This window comes from Cupressus sempervirens, chromosome 6, assembly GCF_028749045.1.
Source record: "Cupressus sempervirens isolate cs-2001-9-10 chromosome 6, ASM2874904v1, whole genome shotgun sequence".
NCBI classification, from domain to species: domain Eukaryota; kingdom Viridiplantae; phylum Streptophyta; class Pinopsida; order Cupressales; family Cupressaceae; genus Cupressus; species Cupressus sempervirens.
Genome location: NC_143123.1, coordinates 190,698,753 through 190,724,309, shown reverse-complemented (window position 1 = coordinate 190,724,309; position 25,557 = coordinate 190,698,753). Strand labels below are relative to the sequence as shown.

Here is a 25,557-nt window from a genome sequence, read left to right as displayed (position 1 = left end):
AATTTTTCATATTTGCAAAATTCATTTTGGAAATATTCAACTAAAGTCAACTCTAGTCAACTATGGGTCAAACTTGGTCTTCTAGACCTCAGAAGCACACTAAACTGACTCTGAATCATCTTCTGATCATTCTAATCTCTTCCATATTCTACTAAATCTTGAATTTCTCCAATATCTCTTTATGCCGCCTACATCATATTTCTGGTGTGTCATCTTTCAATTTCACTCCCGAGGGGGCAGAATGATTACATCATTGAACTAAATGTAACTCAATCTCAATCCCATTGATTGGGGCATCTAGTTCCCATCTTATGTCCTTATCACTTGGGGCATCTCAATCACTCAGGGCATCTTGCTTCCTCTTATCTGGCATCTTTTCCATCTATCTTATCTTTTCATCAAATTGATCAACCTTATAATAGCTCTTCTCAACATTCAATGGATAGGTATTGGGACAGTCTAAACCCTGACTCCTGAGGATCAAGCCTTGTTCTAGGGATGATTCTATGACTCATGATTGGACCTTGTTATCTTCTATCAATCTCAAGTATTTAGGTGTTCTATTTGGATCCTTGAAGGTTAAGCTCTATTTTGGAGATAATCTTCTAAATGCTATCAATCTCAAGTATCTAGGTGTTCTATCTGGATCCTTGAAGGTTAAGTTCTATTCTAGAGTTAATCTTCTAAATGCTATCAATCTCAGGTATCTAGGTGTTCTATCTGGATCCTTGAAGGTTAAACTCCATTCTGGAGATAATCTTCTAAATGCTATCAATCTCGAGTATCTAGGTGTTCTATCTGGATCCTTGAAGGTTAAGCTCCATTCTAGAGATAATCTTCTAAATGCTATCAACCTCAAGTATCTAGGTGTTCTATCTGGATCCTTAAAGGTCAAACTTTGTTTTGAAGAAACCTTTTAAATGCTTATCAATTTTAGATTCCTTGGGATTAAGCTCTGTTGTAGAGATAGTCCTTAAAAGCTTATCAATTGGTCTTCATATCATCAACTTCGGAACCAATCTCATCTTCACATCATGCTTTCTAATTTTTCTTGAATTAAACATGTTGCTCACACATTCATTCAAAGAGGGGGAAAATGTAATACCCCAAAATGGGCTTATTGCCACGATCACCAATTATGGTCTATTTCTGATCGATTCTAAAGTCCTATGTCATTAGGCAATTCTTATTCTACTACTTGCTACTTGAATTTATTGTCAAATGTAGAAAACCTAAATCTGCATTCATCATACTCTTTATTTAATTCCTGAAGTATTGATTCATATTAGTCACATTAAACCTATTGATTACAATTAAACTTAATTTAAAGTATTTGCACTTTAATTAAATTAAATTATGTCCTAAGGCTAATGTACTAAGGAATTAAATTAATTTAATTTAATAAATATGCCTATTTTTAATTAATTAAACAAATTTATTTAATTAAATTGAGAAGCTACTTCTAATTAATTAAGCAAAATTATTTAATTAAATGGGAAGCCATTCCTAATTAGTTAAATGAAGTTATTTAATTAAATAAGAAAAGTGTCTCTAATTAATTAAATAGAATTATTTAATTAATAAGAAAATATATTTATGAGAGTATATCTCATTTTATTAAATTAAATATCTCTCCAAAATCTCTCTTCAGTTCAAAAAAGGGAAATTCCCAGTTCACTGCTGATCAAATTAGAAATGACTCAGATCACTTACTCTGACACTAAAGTCTATTTGAGTTGACTGACTGTTACACTCAGATCTGAGCCAGTTAACTCCATTTGATTTGGGAATCTTCCTTTATGACTAAACTTCATCTTCAATCCTGACCATTGATTGAAATTGATCTCAGCTATTGATGGATTCCAGGAAAGTCTATTTAAGAGACCCTCATCTCTTCATTTTTAGGGGATGAATTAGAATTTGCATCGAATTGATGCCAAATTGCATACTCATTTAAGCTTATTACATTCTCATAGATTTTCATTGTTAGCTTAAATCTCATCTATATCTAATATGCATACATTCTAGCATAGTTTCTTTTATATGTTCTTAGACTAGTTTGCATATCTCATTTTAGATTAATTTCCATATTCACATGGAATAGTTGCATCTAATTTTAAAATCTTTCATTCTTAGAGGGTCTGGTTGCCTGCACCTCAATTCTAAGGATATTAATGAGAAAAATCCATTTAGATAAAAGGCAATAGGTCAGCTTGTTAGGTGATTTTTGGATGAACAATCCAATGTTCATTCTGGGATGAATCCTCATATAAAGACTATGTTGAAGTGTGTGTGTGAAGCATAAGGCCACATTCCACATATACACAAGGCATAATTATATGCTTCTTCAACATTTTCCAACTTAATAAAACTTATCTCATCTTGAATTCTAGATCTCAATCCATTTATGTACGTTGCAATTTTCTCAACATCATCATCCACATGTCTAGATCTAATGTCCAATCTATAGAATTCATTGGTATACTCTTTTACAGTCATCTCCATTTGTTTCAAATTTTTTATCTTTCTCAACAAGATAACTTGGTAATCAGCAAGAAGGAATTTGTTCTTTACCTTGTTCACCATCTTTGACCAAGTTCTGATCTTTTCCTTTCCTCTCCTTTGTCTATTAGTTTAGAAATGCTCCCACCACACCGAAGCATGACATTTCAGCCTAGTAACTGCAATCTTCACCTTTATATTATCAAGAGTTTTTTCATACTCAAATAAATTCTTCATATCTGAGATCCAATCCAACAAAATATTGGTATCCAAATTTCCATCATAAGGAACAACTTCTACAAATTGCTTTGAATTTCTCTAGACAACACTCGCAACTATCTTTCCTCATCTTGATCTTCTTCAAAATCTGGATTATGGTTTGGTGTTGCAGCTTCACCATCACTTACATCATCAAGATGTGTTCCACTCCTCTAGAATATCTCCAAAGCATCTAATTTGGCTACAATTTGTCTCAACTAATCTAATATAGCATTATCAACATTTCCTCTACCACAAACCATCTTTACAAATCAAGTTCATGCAAGATTGTAACCCTTTGAAAGTTATAGGCCAAATTTGCAAATCTACAACCCTACAACCAAATCTCAAATTAGGTTTCTACATTATCCAATCTCCACAAGGATGAACCTCAAGCTCTGATGCCACCTAACATAAGGAAGGATAGGGAAAACTAGGGCCAATGGCACACTCAGTTCTCCAAACCACCCTACAAGAGTTAACACAACAGAAGAAAACCCAAGAACAACAACCAAAGGAGGAAGAAGAGTAAAATAATTTCTTCAAAATACATGCCTAGTTGTAAGGCCTTATGGGTTATGACAAGATATAAATAAATTCAAACACAAAGATCTAACAATAGTTCGTACTTTCTAGTTCTACTCTCAAATCATCTCTTAAAACTCTTCACTTCCCTAGCTCCTAACCTAAAAACTCTAGTTACACTAGCCAAAATAGCTTATAGATCATTCTATAACATGGACAAAACAAAATTCATCTATCAAAAAATATTAAATGAAAATTAGCCTAACAGTAAATACACAAGTTGGCCTACATCAATAATTAAGTGTCCTAAAATTGATGTCTGAGCAAAATTGTGATATCTCTTAGCTCTGATTGAGTTAGAACTTTTGCTTTGAAGTATGGGTACAAATCTAGATCATTTAAAACCTCTTAAGTGTATAAATTCTAATTCATTAGGGAAAATTGGACATCTATTATGAAAGTGGAGCATAGAAAATTGTCATGCATAACTACTAGAAATTGATGTTCTGGGAGAATTTCCATAACTCCTAACTCATAAAGAGTTAGAACTTGTGACTAGGACCATAAATACTACTCTAAAACCTCTTCAATCCTTAAAGTTTTAATCCCTTCATTAATTATGTAAAATTGGTTACATGGTCTGCAAAAAGCACCCAGAAACCAGAAAACACAGTTTCAACATAACACAATTTCAACAGCAAGATAAGAAATGAAAAAATTGTAGGCTAGTAGTGTAACCTAGGATGCTCCTGCATCACTTTGGCTCATAAATAATTTGTGAAATTAAATATTTCTTTTTTCTTAACCAAGAAACCAATCTTCCTCCAAGAAAGAATGCTCCATCATTGGTGGTCCTTTTGTCATCCATACTACCTATCCAATCAACATCAGCATATGTGCACAAAGTGAAATCATTTGATCTATCATGCCAAATTTCATAGTTAGATGTCCCTTTCAAATATATGAATATTCTCTCTACTACTAAAAAGTTATATTCCTTAGGATCATCTTGAAATCTAGCCACTGTCCAAACTACATTTTCTATTTCTGATTTGGTGTGAGTTAGATACTGCAAACCTCCAATCATTGATCTATACTTCTTCTAGTCTATTGTAGGTGTCTAATATTTGCTAGATAAATTGTGACTAGTCATCATAGGTGTGCTAATAGGTTTTAAAATTTTCAAACCAAACCTTTTCAACAAATCTTTTAGGTACTTCATTTGTGAAATGAATATACCAAAATTAATCTACAAAATTTGCAATCCTAGGAAAAACTTCATTTCTTCTATCATGTTCATTTCAAATACATTCTTCATCTCTTTAGAAAATTTATCACTAGCTTCATCATCAAAAAATATTACAATGATCAATAAACCATCTTCAATTTCTTTTAGATACAAGTTATTATCTATTGTACCTTTAGAAAATCCAATCTTTGCTAAGTAACTATCAACCTTTCATACCAGGTTCTTGGTGCTTGCTTTAGACCATAAAGAGATTTCTTTAATCTACATACCATGTCTTTATCATCTACTAAGGGAAATCCTTAAGGCTTCTCAATATAAACATCCTCTTCTAATTCTCCATTTAGAAATGTTGATTTAACATCCATCTGATATACCTTGAACTTCGTATTTGCTGCATATGCCAAGAACATCCTTATTGCTTCCATTCTTGTTGTAGGCACATATTTCTCCTCATAACTATAAAGTTTTTACAAATTCTATGACTGAATCATAGATTTGATTCTGCTGATCTCAAATTGGTTTTGATAAGTGAGTGTCAAAAAACTTAATCCATTTACTTAGTTCATGCTAAACTAGTAGTACATGTCAAGCACAACATGCAACTAATAGACCATGCTGATTCATAGTGAGTGTCAAGCCACTCATGGTTGAGTCACTCAAGTGCTAAGCCACTCATGTGCCAAGTCACTCAAGTATTGAGTGACACAGATTTTGAGTGACACAGGAGCTAAGTAAATAGTGAGTGCTGAGCAATACAAGTGCCAAGTCACAAAAAAAGATTAGTGTATGCCAAGCACCAGATACATCAGATGTTGAGTAAGATAGTTTTGACATATTTTTTTCTAATGGCACAAACAACTATGTAAACCATTTATTAGCCGACTTAAGAATGAATTATGATATTTTGGAGATAAGGATGAATCTCTAGTTGGATTCCCCATAAAATTACATGCAGCCAATCATAATATGGGAAGGATTAAGTGGCAAAATGTATGAATCTCAACCATAGATTCATACCTAACACTAAGCCACCAAAGTCTTCTTAAGGAGGATGAAACCCTAAACTCTTCATAATGAGTGTATAAGGAATTGAAGAAGCGATGAGAGGAGTTTACATGTGCAAATAGAGCATTCATAATGACTTAGAAGTTATGAAGTGAAACCACATTATAGAATCAGCTAGAGCAAAATAGAGGATAGAGAAAAGGATACAACATAGGGACATTTGATTGAGAATGATCAAGAAGACATTGTTTAGAGGTGATTTTTTATTAGGAAATAAAGTTTTAACTATAGGATCAAAGTTTAGATATTTTAACAGGTGATTTTAGTCAAAATCTCTTAACAAAGTAGTCCTAACACACTATATGAAATCCTTTAATAGGGTGCTTACTTTGTTTCAAGTTAAAGTCCTTAAATTAAGAACACTTTTAATAGGGTGTTGAATTCCTCTAACAAGGTGAGACTTAACAATCTTTGTAAGCCTTTAACAAGGTAGACCTTTCATAGGGTAGATCAAGTTTCATGGTCAAAATATTGTAATCTTCATTGGATACACTTTATTGATGCAGTAGTGAAGATTTGTTGGTGTCATCCCCACCCTAGTTTTACCTTCTCACTTGGAAGGGCTTTGGATAATCATATATGGTGTTATGTGTGTGAATGCTTACATGTCTACATTATTTAGATGTATATGTTTTACATGTTATTTTATTTTACTCATTGAATGCACGAGATAGATCTGTGGTTAAATTTCTATGGGTCCAAGTTTAAGCTACTAATTCACCCCCGCTCTCAGAAGTTTACCTTTCCTATTGTAATTCCAACAATTGGTATCAGAGCTTTTTTCTTTGAAAGAGAAGCTTTATAGCTTTGAGAAAAGATCTTGAAATGGAAATCTATAAGTTGGGAAAGACTATTTAGAACCAAGAGATTCAAATACATCTCATAATACATCAACTAAATCAAGAAAGAGAAGACCTAAAGAATTCGTTAAAGAGAAGGAAAGAAATTTATATTATGGAGAATGACACACAATACAAAGAGATAGACACTACTAAGCTATTTCCAAATGGAGACTCAAATGAATTTGATGTAATAGTTATAGATCTAATGGAAAAGAATAGAGTCCAAGTTGAGGAAATTAGAAATCTCAAGTTAGAGCAAGAATCAAAAGCCATACTACTATGTGAGGTAACTAAACAAAAGAAGAAAGCTATGGAAGATAAAGCCATGATTGAAGAAGACAAAAGAATTCTAGCTAATAGACTGGAAGAGAAATCATTAGAACTAACCAAGATTTCCAACATGTAATTGGATAGAGTAAGTCAAATGATGAATGTCAACTACGAACTAAATGTTAGGGACATTGAGATAACTACATTGAAGTTGCAGAATAAACAATTGCAGAGTGACATAAAGAGAGAAAATGAATTTTCTAAAAATTTTAACAAACCAAATGAAGCCATCGGATACTTTGAGCAATTATTGAGATCTCGTAGATCTAAGAATGATACATCTGGACTGGGATATACAAGTACTAAAAAAGGAGAGTCATCCAAAAGTTTAGAAGAAAGGAACAACAAAGGTAACAACTTCAAACATACTTGTCATAATTGTGGTAAGAAAAGACATACTACTAATGTGTGTAGGAGAAAGACTATAAATTAGAATGTTAAGCTAAAGGACATGGTTCACTATCATAAATGCAACAAGAAAGGTCATCAAGCACATGAATCTAGAACCAGGACTGTGCATACACAAAGATTTGAAGGATATTTCTATAGCTATCAGAAGTATGGACATAGAGCTTTTGAATGCAGATGAAAACCCATGTGGTCATCAAATAGGCAAACAAAGGTAAGGAATAATGACAAGTATTATAAATGGGATTATAATACAAGATATATTTGTCATTATTATCAAGAATATGGACATATTCTTGAGAATTGTATTAGGACACACTTCAGTGGTAATTTAAAAAGGTGGTTGAGTCAAACCACATGATTTAGCTATTTAAAGACTAGTCAAATTAATAGGTATTTTCCAACTAGGTCAAAGGTGCCAAGTTGTGAATTTGATAAAGGCAAAGGCAAGGAAAATGTTGAACAAATTAGTGATGAGATGAAAAAGACATGGAAAAATAAAGAGGATTACAACACATCAAATGGAGAAGAGATGTGTTCACCCAATGGGTTAGGTGATCACACCTCATCAAACTAGGCAATCAAGAGGTATGCATGACTGATACTTAAAGGCTATATCATACATTAGTTCCAAAAGGTTCTAGAACTGAAAAGATTATATTATCATGAATAAAGATGCAAGATGTTGATAGGAATTCAAGGAAAATCTTCAAGTTTTTCATGTTGTTTCCAAGAATGAAAAGTTTCCTATATGTGTTGAGCAGAATGTTAGAAGATGCCAAGCTATCGGACTAGGTAGTTGTTGTCAAGCTTGTGGTAGTTGATTTTGAGCTTGTATTAGTTTCTAAGTGATGGAAATTTTAATGGATGTTGAGTGAGTCTAAAATTCGTTGATGTTGAGCTTATAGCTTTGTAAGCACTTAGCATTAATTATAGGGTTTTCGAAGGGTATTTGATCAATTTTAACTCATTCTTCATCATTTTAATTTTGAAAAAGAGTAAGAAGAGTAGAATGTGATCTAGAAATCCATCCAAGTATTTGAAGGAAGATTCTAGTAGTGATCTCACATCCATTCATCAGATTTCATGAGGTATTTATCAAGAGTCAATCTATGCAGTTTTTATTTTTGTAAACAGTAGTTTTACACAATGGCATAGAGTTCAAAGAATCTAGAGGGAAATGAAGTTTTGAATGTTCAATTATTAAGTAATGAAGTTAAGCAACCCATTTTCAAAGCCATGTCTGGCATTTATTATAAGAAAGACCCTTCTGGTGCATTACTCATGATTTTTTTGAATGTAATAATGGTGCAAGATGTGATAAAATTCTACAACTATAAGATTGGTATCATTAGTGACATGGAGATTAGTGATGCATACAAAAATTTATGTGATAATGGTTTTTTGAAGGAAGAGTTCAAAATAGTTGAAATGAAGGGATTAAAATGAGCACGAGATTTTCCAAATGTGCTTAAGATAGAATGGATCAAAATAGTACTTAGCTAAATTCATGACTATTCATTATGGCTGTACAATGGACCTATTAAAATAACTAAGAGAATAATCCATAGGGTTACTAGTAATCCAACCCTAGATCAGCCTAAGACATTGAGAAGTGATTCCATGGAAGTGATTGAAAGCAATACTGGAGCTATCTAGAAGAGAGGCATGACAATAGACACAATCACTAATCCTCTAATGAACTTTTTTGTAAGGGTTATATCACACAAGTTTTAACAATCTATTAGATTAATAGTGTACATTGTATGGATGTTGGAAACAAGATTATCAAGAAAGATCATACATATGATCTAACAAAGCTACAATTATAACAACTGATGGAGAACCTTGGAGCAATCAGGAAAACTACAAGTGCGTGGTGCAAATTTGGTTCAATTTTAATTTGTATATAATTTTATGTTCCAAACACATTCCCCTCATTTGGTATTGTGGGATGAAAAAATAATAGATTAGTTGCAGTATAGATTGGTGAGTACATTGAGCAATTAGGAGAGAATTTTGAATCCTTAATAACTAGTTACTTTGAAGATTTCAAAAAGTCTATGAAGGAAAGACTAAGAATACTAGTATCCTTGGTTGAGAAACACTATAATGATGTATGTTTTTCTTGCGGATGTTGATTATACTTTTGTGCAAGCTTCCACACTAGGGGTAAGATAGTTGAGACCCTTAGGCTATGAGATAAATGTGGATGAAGCCTCTATAACTATAAAAAATTTACTTGTAAAAGAGGTAGATAAAATTACAAAGATATTTAGAAATTATGAAGTGGAAAAATCCACAATAACCATGGAACTGACAAGTTCTTTAGTTATCAAGAAGAAGGACAGGCTAGTAAAGAAATTAAAAGCTAAGTTTGGAGAGGTTGTTGAAGAAGAAGAAGAGGATGAGGATGAAGAGGAAGAAGAAACTCAAGAACAAGAACCTCTTGCATTAACTCAAGGTATGGGAGAAGACCTAGAAGAGGAGGAGACTAAAGGTGCTAAGGGAGAAGAAGTCAAGGAAGCACCTACTCCTATTGAGCCAAAGAAGAGGAAGGCCAAGGCACAGCCTGTGGCAAGAAATAAGAAAATTGCCAAACCAAGTCAGCCAAAGCCCACTGCACCTACAACAAGAGCTAGCACATGTGCAACTACACAAAAGGCCAAGGAAAAGACCAAACAAGTAGAGAAAGGAGGTCAAGAGTAGAAGATAACAAGAAGAAAGTATGTTGTACAACCAGATTCTAAAGAGGAGAAAACACAATCAAATGAAAACAACCAATTTAAGGTTGTGAGTCACAACTCTCATTCAAATTTGGAAAATTTATGTGAATGTTAAGAATAATGTAGATTTATTAGGATTTAGTCATGTTAATTTTGATAAATTGGATAAAGAGGAGAAAAACCAAGTGGAAAAGGACATGTATGCCATGATGGAAAAATTCAAGACAACACCACTAGAATTTTCCAACTCTATACCTAAGAGTCTATATGACATAGTCAAGCAAAAATGGCATTATTGTCTAAATCTAGAAAGAAAAATTAGGTAGACCACACTAGCCCAAGTGATGCCTAAACTAACAAAGGCACAAATTTCTAAGGTTGTAAAGAAGTATGCAGTTAGGATCACACCTAGATACAAAGCCTTTAGCATTTTACAAAATAATATTGAGGATGTTGTCAAAAAGTCAACATTGATATGAAAACTCATTTATGGGTTAACCACAATAAAGAAAGGAGAACCTAAACCTTCTAAGTTCAAGGATGATGTTGGAGAGGATGATGAAAAAGAAAATACTATTAGAGGAGGAACAAAAATGAAAGTAAATGACAAGGCAATAGAAAAGCCTAAGAAACTAGAAGAATAGAGTGTACAAGACACACCATTGTTGAGTGTCAGTCCTCCACATGACATAACTAAAATAGTAACTATCAAAGATGTTTCTAATCTATCAGCTTAGAACAACAATCCCCTTACTAAAGAAGATTTGAAGAAGATATTTGATTAGTCTACATAGTAGGCCAAACTTTCTGATAATCTAGTTTTGTTAAGTATAGATGAACTACAAAACTTTGTGACTAATGTCACAAGAGAAAAGGTTAATCTACAAGAACCACCTTATATTATCCCTCCATTCATTAATGTATAACCTTTTATCCAAATGCCAAAAGATACATCTACCAAGTTTGATACAATTGTCAAGATTGATACTATTGAGAAGGAGATAGTAGAAGAACAAGCCACCATAGTAGGACAGCAAGAAACAGGTTAGATAGACCTATCTATACCTATAATGCAAGGAAAAATTGCAAGTCAAGTCATAGTGGTAGAATAGGGCAAGCTTGAAGAGAGTGAGATGACAACTAAGGTGAAGGAACAAGTTGCTATTCAAGCTCTAGTAGCTTTACTAGCATCTAACAATCCTTCCACACAAACTCTTTAGAAGCTGAGCACAGATGCTATTCCACTGCAAATCTTAGTGCCAAGCCCAAGTTCATCAAAGGCTAAAAAGGTAATTCAATATGGAGATGTAAACCTTGATGAAAAATTTGTTATACCCAAAAATGATTATGATATCATGACATTAGAACAAATGGGCATATTACAGTAGGCCTTAGAAAGAAAAAAATATCAATAAATGCTTAGGAGGGAGCATATGCAGAAGCAATCACTATAGGACATCAAAGACATCTTTTGAGATGCATTTAGTTTACCAACTCTTGATGAGACAAAGCCACCAATGGAACAATTGATAGATATAGTGGAGAAGGTTAGTAATGAAGACCTTGATACTAATGCCAAATTATTAGAATGGTTAGAAAAGAATTTCCAAAAAAAATTGAATGAGAAAATATCTAGTGACATAGCACTCACACAAGTTGCATTGGAAACTAAGGTTGAGGATGTGAAGGTACTCGAGAACATATTCTTATTGTACACTAAATTGTGCAATCCATCACTCTTCACCCAAGAGACCAAAAGTCACATTTTGAGTCTAGAGAGCCAATTTCCACATTAGGTGCAAAACTACCAGTGAATCCATCTCAGAGCGAGAACCATTTTAGGACATTGCTTCAAACACAGAGTTAATTAGATGTATTGACAACAGATGAAGATAACATAAGAGATAAATTGACTAGCATACAAACAAACCTCACACCCCATATGGAAATAATGCATAAGGAGCTAGGTTATGTTGAAATTCTATTGAAGAAAGATCCTAAGCTTTCTACATTAGATGGTCTAGTTCACCTTGTTGCCAAGCTTGCCATCCAAATCAAGTCATTGGATGTTGCATGTGATAACTAGGATGCAACCCTCAAGATAATATTGGATTTCCATAAATCCTTTCTAGACAAACACACAATAAATGTATAGCCCATTGACATAAGTGTCAAAAAGGGGGAGATATACTTTTGGGGAGAAAGAACAAAGGGGGAGACATAAGGAAAGTGAGAAATGGGGGAGAGCATCAAAATAAAAGAAGAATAAGATGAAAGAGTATAATTATGAATTAAAATTGTATTAGCAGAGGCACATTTACTTGGAGTACAAAATTTTGGTTACAGAATAGACATGTCAATTTAGGGGGAGTTATCAAATTTTGAGGTATACAAGTTATTACAAAATTTTGATATTTTGAAGTTCTTTATATAAGCCAAGTTGAGATATGTTATGCTCATAAGATTAAGGATGATAATGTATACTCAAGTTTTTTTAAAACTCATGTCAAAGGGGGATATTATTGATCTTAGATTAGACTTAACCCATTTACTTAGTTCATTTTTAACTAGTAGTGTGTGTTGAGCACAACATGTAAATAATAGACCATGTTCAGTCATAGTGAGTATCTAGCCACTCATGTGCCAAGTCACTCAAGTGCTAAGTAGATAGACCATGTCAAGTGACACAAGAGCCAAGTAACACAAGATCCAATTAAATAGTGGATGTTGAGCAATATAGGTTTCGAGTCATAACAGAAAGATTAGTGTATGTCAACCATCAGATACTTCAGATGCCAAGTAACACAATTTTGACATATTTGTTTCTAATGGCACCAAAAACTATGTAAATCATTTTTGAGCTAACTTAAGGATGAATTAAAATATTTTGGAGATAAGAACAAATCTCTAGTTGGATTCCCTATTCAATTACCTATAGCCAATCAAAAAATGGGAAGGATTAAGTGAAAAAATAGATGAATCTCATCCATAGATTCATACTTAACCCTAAGCCACCAAAGTCTTCTTAAGGAGGAAAAAACCCTAAACTCTTCACAATGAGTGTGTAAGGAATTGAAGGAGTGAAGAGAGAAGTTTGCATGCACAAATAGAGCATTCATGGTGACTTAGAAGTTATGAAGTGAAACCACATTGTAGAACCAATTAGAGTAGAATAGAGGATAGAGAAAAGGATACAACATAGAGATATCTAATCAAGAAGGATCAAAAATAATTTTTTTAGAGGTGATATGTTATCAGGAAATCAAGTGTTAACTATAGGATCAAAGTTGAGACATTCTAATAGGTGATTTCAATCAAAATCTCTTAACAGAGTAGTCCTAATTGGCTGTATAAAATCCTTTAATAGGGTTCTTACTTAGTTGTAAATTAAAGTCCTTTAACCAAACACACTTTTAATAGGGTGTTGAAATCCTTTAACAAGGTGAGACCTAATAGTCTTTGTAAGCCTTTAATAGGGTAGACCTTTCAAAGGGTAGATCATGTTTCATGGTCAAAACATTGTAACCTTCATTAGATACACTTTATTGCTATACTAGTGAATATTTGTGGGTGTCATTACCACCCTATTTTTACCTTCTCAATTGGAGGGTTTCTAAGTAATCATGTCTGGTGTTATGTATGTGAATGGTTATATATTTACATGATTTATATGTATATGCTTTACATGTAATTTTAGTTTACTCATTGAATGCATGAGATAGATGTGTAGTGAAATTTTTAAGGGTCAAAATTTAAACTACTAACTCACCCCTCTCTTAGAAGTTTACTTTTCTTATTGTAATTCCAACATATTCTATCTTCTTCCTCTCCTTGTAGCTTTCTATGAATAACTTCAATTTATTGTCTTGAATTTAATTAGAAATATATTTTGAAAACTATCTTTTCTTCTGCAAGTCATATGTGGGTAGTATTGACTAAGGAGTAGACTAATATTGTTATTTTGTGCTCTTAGATTTCAACCATACCCACTATAAATAGAGAGACCTAGGGACATGTCCCTTCCAAAACATTCTTTAACTTATCCCTAGAAGTCAGTGACCTTTTCATTAAACAACAAGTTCAATTAATACTAACACAAATGAGTTTTAGTTTAAATCTAAACTAGCATTTTAAGGATAGATGCCAATATCATAAGAAGGATAAAACAAGGAACTTTGATCAGTCTATATCATCTAAGAATAGATTAGACTAGTCTATTATTAGATCAATAGGATTACAAGTTACACAATTAACACTCCCTCTTAACTTGATAATCATACTAAGAGATATCATATCTAGCAACATCAATAAAGATGAACAAGCAAGAATTAATACTCTATATCTATCTGAATCTTCTTAGTATGTGGTATCATAGAACACTTGATACAATTTCATATTACTAAACCTATGATATGAAAAATCACTTCTACTAGTGATAACAATATATAGGATAAATCTAAAGAATAATTTAAGTTATTTATTTATCCAAGTTGTGACTCAAAGATACTAGTATTCCTATATCACAACATGATCCTGAGTTAAGATCTACCAGAACACAAGATAAACCCTAAAGAATAACAAAATTCTTCCTTTATCCAAAATGTAAATTATAGACATAGCAATATCTACATCACAATATGATCTTGAACTCATCTAGATCTTAAAGTAGTACTCTATTGTTTAACACATTATCTAAGAGATCATCACCTCTTAAATAATGAATAAAAATAGTGGAGCCCATTATAGTCAATATTCTAACAATAAAATTATTTTATTAATAATTCAAAGAATACAAATGGATTACAATTCAACCATACCAAGTCTTCTCCTAAAGTGATCTATCTTTACTCTAGATAGAGTTTTGGTGAGTATGTATGTTATCTAATCTACAGTGCAAATGTATTCTACTATTATAGTATTCTTGTCTACCATATCTCTTATATAATGGTAAGGAATTTCAATATGCTTGGACTTGTCATGAAAAAATAGATTCACTGAAAGCTTGATGGAACTTTGATTATCACAATAAATAATTGTAGAATTTATGGCTTGCCCAAATAATCCCACAAGTTACTTCCTTATCCAAACTACTTCTTGAGAGGCCATCATTTCTGCAATGTATTCGGCTTTTATGGAGCTTTGAGCTACTGAGGATTGCTTTCTGCATATCCAAGATATCATTGCTAATCCTAAACTGAAACAACATCCTAAAATACTTTTTTATGTCTTTAACTATTCCACCCCAATTTGAGTCGGTGAATCCATGCAAATCTAAATCAACTTTCTCATATTTGAGTCCAAAATTAAGAGTGCCTTGTAAGTATCTCATAATGTGTTGAACTACAAGTAGGTGAAACTCCTTTGGTTCACACATAAACTGGATTAAGGCATTAACATAGCAAATATCAAGTCTTATATTTACTAAGTAAATAAGTGACCTAATCATCTATCTATAGATAGTGGTGTTGGCACTCAAAATTGTGTTCCCATTTTGAGCATCTATTTCAATGTTTGAATCAAATCAACCCCTATGAATGCCCATAAATGCATATGTACCTAGCTGTACCTTTGAGACCTCTAAGGTGTTTAAGGTTTCTAACACCCTCCATTCAGCCTATCCACATGTTTCATGAAGTTAAATTGTGATTCTGAGTCATTCTATGAAGTCTCATTTTGAGCAAATTTTAAATCTACATTTTCACCTAAGTGTCAAACAATGACAAGAGGTCTTCTTTGCAAGTGAATATCTCGCACCCAAAAAATTTTCATGACTCACTGCTTTGGGAATGTCTAGTGTCCATATCTAAGAACTTACGTTTTAGATTTTGAGTCATTTCAAGTCCATTTGTCTAGGTTTTGAATCCCTCAAAGTTGGTCATTTAAATTTGTCATGCTGATGCATATTGCACATAATTCTGGGAGGCCTTGTTTGATGGGTTATAACTTTTGACCAGTTGACGCAAATGTTGAAATTCCTTTTGCATTGCATTATAAACATTAGAGCCTTGTTATGTTTCAAGTTTTAGCTTATAAAAAATCTGTTTGATCAGTTTTCAAACATGATTCTAAACACAATTTCTATCTTTTTATTGGTGTTAGCATTTGCAGATTTCTCAGGACCCCTGTTCAAGACGTTATAACTGGAGATCCATGATAGGTGAGATCGAATGGATTATATCACTATGTTGTACTCTAAAAATACTTTAATTGTGCCAATTTGTAAGTCATGATGAATCTATTTGCACACTTTTCCAAGTCAATTCCATTTGCAAAAACCACTTTTCTGTCATTATTTCCAGTTTACAAAATTCAAGTAGCCTACTTTGACTGCTCGCCATTCGTGCCTTGTTATTCATCATCAGCCCAAATCCCAGATCTATACTCTCCTCATGACATAGAACCAATGCCCCAGTTTTCGTTTCCCCAAGTGTTAGTTTGCCCAGTTTTCAAAGCCAATTCCAAACCCAATTTATTGTTTTTTGACATGTCTTCTTGTAGGAAGTTCTAAAGGGTCAACTTTAATAGTGAATATCCTTTGATCCTAAATTCATCATAAGATGAGATTCAACATGGTACAAGTATGCAGAACAAAGATTTAGTGTGCAAGTTTTCAGAGCCTAGTCAGGTGTTTGGGTCAGTTTTCAAAGCCAGTCAATGGACCTCTTGACACCAAATTCACATTTGCAGAAAGAGGTGAAATAAGTTTTAAAATGTTAAAAAGTGATGCAAATTGATTGATTTTTTCATCAAATCAGTATCAGGAATTCAATAGCTCAATTTGGGGATTAAGTCATTCAGAAATGAATTTTTTTTTAGCCAAACCCACTCTAGGGTCCGACTGATTGCATCAAGCTAATAGATCATTGAATGGTCCAATAAATGTTAAAGTTTTCAATTATCACTTTCATACATTAAAGTATATCATAAATAGTTTAAAGCACAAACAACCATTTTTAACACCCCAAGATCTCATGTTGATAACAACAAAATTTATCATTATAAAGATGGAGCAAAGGTTCTAAACTCTAGACAAATGGGCTAATCTGTGCTTACAAGTTTATATCTGGTAGAAGTGGGTTGCCTACTAAAAATCAAATAGAAACTAGGAAAATTAATGAAAAAATATAATCAAGTGCCAGAATTATGGTTCCAAATAATACTTGTTGGCACTATTGCTTTGTCCATTTTTGCATGTGAATATTACATTGATCAGCTTCAGTTTCCCTGGTGGGGAGTACTATTGGCATGTGTAATTGCACTGATCTTCACGCTTCTTGTTGAAATTACTACTATAACTACTAATCAAACTCTGGGGCTAAACATGATAATAGAATATATTATAGGTTACATCTCACACCATGAAGGAGAAAGTCGTTTGTTCATCTAGCAGGAAGACTCAGAGCAACACATCAAAGGATTACAAGACAAAGCCCATGTTTGGCAACATGACATGTTTTGAGAATATCATGGCAGCTGTTGGTGTACCTACATGACTAGAAGTTGGTGCCAAATTGTACATTTCAAATTTGGATTATGGATTAATAAATTCTAATCTAAAGGAACTTTTCTCAGAAGTTGGGGAAAATAAATGATGCACCGTTCATTATGATAGTGTTGGTCATTCAAATGGTATAGCAGAGATGGTTTATGTTAAAATAAGCAATGTTGTTGCAGCTGAGAAGCGATACAATAATGTTTGATGGTAAACTAATGAAGCTAGAGCTTATTGGTTCTAATTTGGCTTTGCCTATCTCTGCTCATGTGAATTTTCCTAGAACATTTGCTGGAAGGGGACATTATGGCAGAGGCCAGTCAAGGCCAGGCAATTCGACAATTAAGGAGAAGATCCATAATGCATATAATAGAGCCCATGTTAATAGCAGCAGATTCACGCCAGTATAAAGGAGGTGCAACAAAGAAAAACAAGAGGCAAGTCTCTTTCAATGGCTCTCCTTCTCCAAAACGGAGGCTTTATTTTCTTCTAAGCCACATGTCCTTATCTCTAAAGGAGGAGTCAGTATTAGAAAGGAGGAACCATTGTATTAAGAAGGACAAAAGGACAAAGCCTGCCGCTAGACAATGAAAGTTTCCAGTAAGCCATCATAGCCATGCAAACATTAAAATAGGAGAGCAGAGTAGTTTCAAAGAATAGTCTCGCACATAGAAAAGAAGATGTGGCAAGTGTGATGATGTGGCAGGTTTGGTAGCTAGTGCATGAGATTTTGCCAAGTGTCCAAATCATGCAGTGTACACAAGCCCACAAAATGAAGTTGCAAGGAAGATAAATATTGTGGGCATGCGGGATTGTGCCATATGGCAAGTGGGTCTCAGAGATGGTGATGTGGTAATTAGGAGCAGGTTTGAGAGGGAAGTGCTTAGATCATGACACATGTCACGATCTAACCGTTAGCACAAGCTCACTTTCCAAAGTTTCTCGAACATTAAAAAATGTGGGCTTGCGGGTGGCTAAAACATGTTAGTAGGCGAGGGTAGATGATGACATATGATAGACAAGACAATAGAGGCTTGACCTCGAAATTAAAGGCAAGGGAAAATGTAGAGTGTTTGAAAAGATTTTTTTTTTAATATATTTTCTCAAAAAAGTTTGCACATTCAATTTTTTAAATTTTGAGAAGTTTTTATTCTAAAGTCTTTACTTTAGAATATTTAAATTTTTTGAAAATTCAGTTGCAAATCAAAGTCATATGCTAGGGGAGTATTTTTCAAAATGGCTTTCTAGAGGTTTCTAGTATGCAAAATATACAATGTTATATATCGTTGGAATCGGGAGAAACTAAATTTTCTAATTATGGAGTTAGTTTTTACACAGAATGCCATCAATTCAATCTATAGGAGGCTTCCTCTCTTAAATTGATTTACATGTTTTATTAGGTGTTTTGAGTCACCAGTTGCAGAATTTAGTGGAAAAACATCATAAAAGTATTTAGTAACTCTTGTATCAAATTATCTTGAGTTTTTGTGATTTTTTGGCATCAATGTGATAAATGGGCACATATCTGAGTTCATTAGCAGATCTTTGTCTTTTGCTAAGATACTTTGCATTTGGAAAGGCAAAATAGAAATGATATGATTAGCAGTTGAGGGATTTGATTCACCCATGGAAGAGAGAGATTAGAGAGAGTCTTTTCTTTGCTAGGAGAGGGAATTTCAAGTGGACACATGTCAATCTCACATAAGATCTAGGAATTCATCTTCTTCTATATCTTTCTATCTTTCTTTCATTGTAAGGGTTGGCAGTTTTCTTTGGGTAAAAACTAGCAGGGTTCCAATGTTTTACTGTGAACCCATTTTCTTCAACATATTCTCTCTTGTATGAAGAACATTTAGAAGGATAATACAGATAGTTCAAATCTATTAGGTGTTTTCTATGTTTTCATTTCATGCATATGAATGTATAATTGCAAGGAAATTAATACAAAATAAAGCAGATGGTTGAGATTCAACTTGAATCTTGTCTCCTTCATCAATGATCTTTAATGTTTTATAATCTTTGACATAGAGCTTAGGTTGTAGTTGTAGTCCCTTAAGGTTGTATGTTATTTCATTGTTGCCTATGACTCAAAGGGTTACATAAATGCTTCAGGGAAATCCACAAGGTTATGAGGTTACTGATGGGGATATCATGTAAGAATGAGGTTTAAATTGAACATTGATGTCTATTTACAAGTTGAATAGATAGATTAGATATCTGAAGATACAAATAGGTATTAGATATCCATATGTGTGTTTTTTATTCATAGATTTTCTCAATGGATAAGGCACTGATTAGTTTACAGGATCATTAGGTCTTACTGCTACATATATGAAGTTTTGCTGAATTCAACATTATTAATCAAACATGTTTTACCCATTTATGTTGAAGAGCTATCAAAGTTTAACCCTCATTTAGCTTGTACATTTTATAGAGTTGTAATTAGCTACTACACTTCTTTGTTATTGCATAAGTCTTTAGGAGATATAAGGGGTTTTCATCTGCTTAATAGATTCAAGGTTTTTTTTTTGCACTGGTATGATATCAATTGAATCTGAGGTCCACCCACCTAGGTCTTTCAGAGCCTAAAGTGAAGAAGGAGTCATGCCTTATAGTTGGCCCAGTGTCTGAAACAGCATGTTCAAAATGGGAGTTAGCTACCCCTAGATATGTCATATTCTCATTGGGATAATTGAAACCCTCGAGCATTTTCAAACACCAACAAAATGGCAACTCTACTAGGGAGTTGTATTGAATCTAAATTGTAGACAAACCTTGAGAATTTGAAGAAGATTCAATACAATAGGAAGGATATGCTATAGCAGTAGGGTTGTGTGAGGTGTTTACCAATTCTCTGTTGATGTTTTATGTTCCCCAGTGAAGTTTTATTCATGGATAGTAGCATGTTGTGTAATTGGATGTAAATTGTGTTCTATGACTATTATATGTCTATCTTCAATCAATTCAATTTGCAATTGCTGTTGAGAAAGTTTAGAGTCAAGAATTGATTTATAAAGTGTATTTTCTTTTCAAGATGATAATAATCTACAAGTTTCTCCTAAATTGAAGGTTTGGTTCAGATTTTTCAAGTGACAAATAATGTTTTATTTCTCACAAAGTGTGAGTGGCGACTCTCAACTGTCTATACCAATTTGTTCCTAGTTGATTTCATTTCATAATTTTGAAGGACTTTTAGTTGTATGGGTAGATCTAAAACTTTTGGCAGTTTCTTGAAAAGGAAGTTTTAAATTCTTGATAGTTTTAAAGTGTTGTTTCCAATCTGTTGTTATAAGAAATTGAAGTGTAAAAAGTGAATCACAGCAGTGATCTCTTTATCCTCTTGAAAGGAGGTGGTGGCTCTACAAAGTTTGACCAGTGGTGTGAAGAATTTTTAGTCTTGCACGTATGCCAAATTAGTATATCAAATTTTAGCATCAGCACTTGAGGTATTTTGATTTTCATGTTTTCTTTTCATGGAAGTCAAATGTTAGAATCAATGCCTCTATTCAGTGATTTTCAGTACTAGAAGGAAGAGGTAGAAATTTTGTTTTATAATGGAGTTAGATCTCAAATCTAAGATTAGTTTGACAAATTCTAAGAGTTTAGAAACTGTGAATAATAACTTTGCTATGTTGAATAGACTAGTCTACAAAAGGATTGTCAATCTTATAAGAATTGAAATAGGAAGTGCTTAAGGTTTAAGTGTTGAACAATGTTACTTAAAGCTTAAATGAGTAATTAGTAAGATGGATTTTCATTGTAGACCTGAGGAATCTTCCCTACCTAGTGTTTACCTTGATGTTCTAGTACCCGATTCAGTAAATTGGCCAGCACCTATAAGATTACAAATAATTTTGCAAATTGAAAGATTCATTGAGGAGATGGAAAGCGGTGATTATAGATTTAATGTTATGTCTTCTAATGATAATGAGTGTCCTAAAAGCCAAGGTAGCAATGAATATAATGGATCCATATATAAAGATAATCTATCTTCTAAATGGGAAGAGAAGGATTCAAATGCAAGTGAATCAGGTAATTGCAATTAGCATAAGGAAGATGGATGTGAAAGTGAAAGTAAACTTGGTTACAGTAAATATGAAGTTGAGGAATTATGTAACAACAATAAGGGTAGTGATTGATATGATTGTAATGATTCTGATTTTCTAGATTGTTATACTAATGATCTTGCTATTGTAAATTCTTCATGCCATTCAGATGAAAATCATAGCCGAGAGAAGATTTGTGAGGCAGTCTTCTTGAACTCTGATGAAATCTTTAATTTTTTGGCTTGTGATTTTGAAAAGCATGTGTTTCTAAGGATCCTCATATTTTCTATCATAATGTTTCTTCATTCAGTAAAGTTACTTCCCCAAAGTTTGATGTAGAAAGAGATGTGGAATCCAAACAATCTTTATCAGATTTTGGAGTTGTAGATGATAGTACCTCAAATGTCTTTGCACATGATTTTTTGGATGTAGAGAATGTTAATGAAGGGAAGTGTAATACTATTTCAAATTCTTTTCATGTTGATCCTACAAAAACTTGTTTTGATGTTTCATGTGATGAAAAGGAAAACAGTGAATATTGCCAATCAAATTACAGATTTTCTTCATGTGTTAATAAGTCTTGTAGAGATAAGTTCAAGGTTTATTTTGACATTCAGTTAGATGAAGAAATTGATTGTAATTAGCATAGTTTAGATCAACACTTTCAGAATGAGTTTTCATGCTTGGTAACTAATCAATTGTTTGATGAATGTGAAGAGGTTTCAGTGAAGGATAAATGATTTAGTGAATGACATTAATGCAAGTAGGCAACAATCAGATTTCACATATTCTTCAGCTAGAGACACAAGGTGAGTTGCATTATGAAAATGAAGAAAGATATTTCATTTTACCAAGAGAGTTGATTCATGATGCTAATCTGATTGGTGAAATTGATAGAAGAAATATTTCCACTTTACCTCATACAAGTTTAGATGAGAATCAGGTTTTTGATAGAGGTAAAGGTTTTTGTTGAAGTTCGGTGGCCTGGGGCCATCATGTGTACATAATAGTTGTAGTTGTTTCTTGTTTTCAGTAAAACTGTTCGAGAAAGTTTTTGAAGTTCAGGTGTGTGGTCTGCTTCTTCTAGAGATCTGAATCCTTGCCATTCCCACAAGGGGCATGCATCCCCAGAAAAAGCAATTGTTGGCACTCAAAATTGTGTTCCCATTTTGAGCGTCTATTTCAATGTTTGAATCAAATCAACCCCTATGAATGCCCATAAATGCATATGTACTCGACTATACCTTTGAGGCCCCTAAGGTGTTTAATGTTTCTAACACCCTCCATTCAGCCTGTCCACATGTTTCATGAAGTTAAATTTTGATTCTGAGTCATTCTGTGAAGTCTCATTTTGAGCAAATTTCAAATCTGCATTTTCACTTGTGTCAAACAACGATAGGATGCCTTGTTTTCAAGTGAATATCTCGTACCCAGAAGTGTTTCATGACTCGCCACTTTGGGAATGTCTAGTGTCCATATCCAAGAACTTATGTTTTAGATTTTGAGTCATTTTGAGTCCGTTTGACTACGTTTTGAATCCCTCAAAGTTGGTCATTTAAATTTGTCATGCTAATGCATATTGCACATAATTCTGGGAGGCCCTATTTGAGGAGTTATAACTTTTGACCAGTTGACCCAAATGTTGAAATTTGTCTTGTGTTGCATTATAGACATTAGAGACTTGTTATGTTTCAAATTTCAGCTTCTGATGAATTTGTTTGATCAAATTTCAAATGCGATTCCAATCGCAATTTCTATCTTTTTACTGGTGTCAGCATTTGCAGATTTTTCAAGACCCCTGTTCAGGACATTATAACTTGAGATCCATGATAGGTGAGATAAATGGATTTTACCACTCTGTTGTACTCTAAAAATACTTTAAGTGTGCTAGTTTGTATGTCATGATGAATCCATTTGCACACTTTTCCAAGTCAATTCCATTTACAAAAACCACTTTTCTGTCATTGTTTCTAGTTTACAAAATCCAAGTAGCCTACTTTGATTGTTCACCATTAATGTCTTGTTATTCATCACGAGCCCAAATCATAGATCCATACTCTCCTCATGATAGAGAACCAACACCCTAGTTTTTGTTTCCCCAAGTGTCAGTTTGCCCAATTTTCAAATCCAATTCTGGACCCAAATAATTTTTTTCTAACATGTCTTCTTGCAGGAAGTTCTGAAGGGTCAACTTTGAGAGTGAATATCTTTTGATCCCAAATTCGTAATGAGATGAGATTTAATATGGTACAAGTATGCAAAACAAAGATTTAGTGTGCAAGTTTTCAGAGCCCGACCAGGTGTTTGGGTTAGTTTTCGAAGCTAGTCAAGGGACCTCCTAACACCAAATTCACAGTTGCAGAAAGATGTGAAATAATTTTTAAAATGTTAAAAAGTGATGCAAATTGATTGATTTTTTCATCAAATCAGTATCAGGTATTGAATAGATCAATTTGAGGATTCAGTCATTCAAAAAAAAAAAAAAAATTTAGCCAAACCCACTCTAGGGTCTGACTGATTCCATCAGGCTGATAGATCATTGAATGGTCCAATAAATGTTAAAGTTGTCAATTATCACTTTCATACATTAAAGTATATCATAAATAGTTTGAAGCATGAACAACCATTTTTAACACCCCAAGATCCCATCCTGATAACAACAAAAGTTATCATTATAAAGATGGAGCAAAGGTTCTAAACTCTAAATAGATGGGCTAATTTGTGCTTACAAATTTATATCTGGTAGAAGTGGGTTGCCTTCTAAAAATTAGATAACAACTAGGAAAATTGATGAAAAAATATAATCAAGTGCGAGAATTATGGTTCCAAATAATACTTGTTGGCACTATTGCTTTGTCCATTTTTGCATGTGAATATTACATTGATCAACTTCAATTTCCCTAGTGGGGAGTACTGTTGGCGTCTGTAATTGCACTGATCTTCATGCTTCTTATGGGCATTACTATTGTAACTACTAATCAAACTCTGGGCCTGAACATGATAATAGAATACATTATAGGTTACATCTCACACCATGAAGGAGAAAGCCATTTGTTCATCTAGCAGGAAGACTTAGAGCAACACATCAAAGGAGTACAAGGCAAAGCCCACATTTGGCAACATGACATGTTTTGAGAATAGCATGGCAATTCTTGGTGTACCTACATGACCAGAAGCTAGTGCCAATTTTTGTATTTCAACTTTGGATTATGGATTAATAAATTCTGATCTGAAGGAACTTTTCTCAGAAGTTGGGGAGAATAAATGATACACCGTTCATTATGATAGTTTTGGTCATTCAAATGGTATAGCAAAGATGGTTTATGTTAAAATCAGTGATGTTGTTGCAGCTGAGAAGCGATACAATAATGTTTGATGGTAAACCAATGAAGCTAGAGCTTATTGGTTTTAATTTGACTTTGCCTGTCTCTACTCGTGTGAATTTTCTTGGAACATTTGATGGAAGGGGACGTTATGGAAGAGGCCAGTCAAGGCTAGGCAATCTAGCAATTAAGGAGAAGCTCCATTATACATATAACAAAGCCTACATTAATAGCAGCAGCTTCATGCTAGTATAAAGGAGGTGCAGCAAAGAAAAACAAGAGGCAAGTCTCTTCCAATGGCTCTCCTCCAAAATGGAGGCTTTATTTTCTTCTAAAATGCATGTCCTTATCTCTGAAGGAGGAGTCACTGTTAGAAAGGAGGAGCCATCGTATTAAGAAGGAGAAAAGGACAAAGGCTATTGCTAAACAATAAAAGTTGCCAGTAAGCCATCATAGCCATGCAAATATTAAAATGGGAGAGCAAAGCTATTTCAAAGAATAGTCCCACACATAGAAAAGAAGAGTCCACGTTATAAGTAAGCCATAGTCAAGCTAGGCACGCAGAAGTTAGCAAAGCATAAAGATGGATACAACAATGGAATCCCCTGCTATCTCGTGTGGCGAGAAGCATAAAGAGCTTGCCCATTCAATTGAAAGTGCCATAGTTTATTTCAGTCACTCATGATGCAATTATAGCAGCTGCATATGCAAATTTGCGATATATGCACACTATGTAGAGTGGTGGGGAGTCAGATAAATTAAATCAGGAAGAAATTCAAAGAGCAAAGCAA

At 33.5% G+C, this 25,557-nt stretch overlaps 1 pseudogene; it reads left to right on the top strand.

The window, feature by feature from the left end:
• The first annotated feature begins 17,263 nt into the window (after positions 1 to 17,263).
• Positions 17,264 to 25,557, top strand: part of LOC149551896 (histidine kinase CKI1-like) — a 56,833-nt pseudogene continuing 48,539 nt past the window's right edge.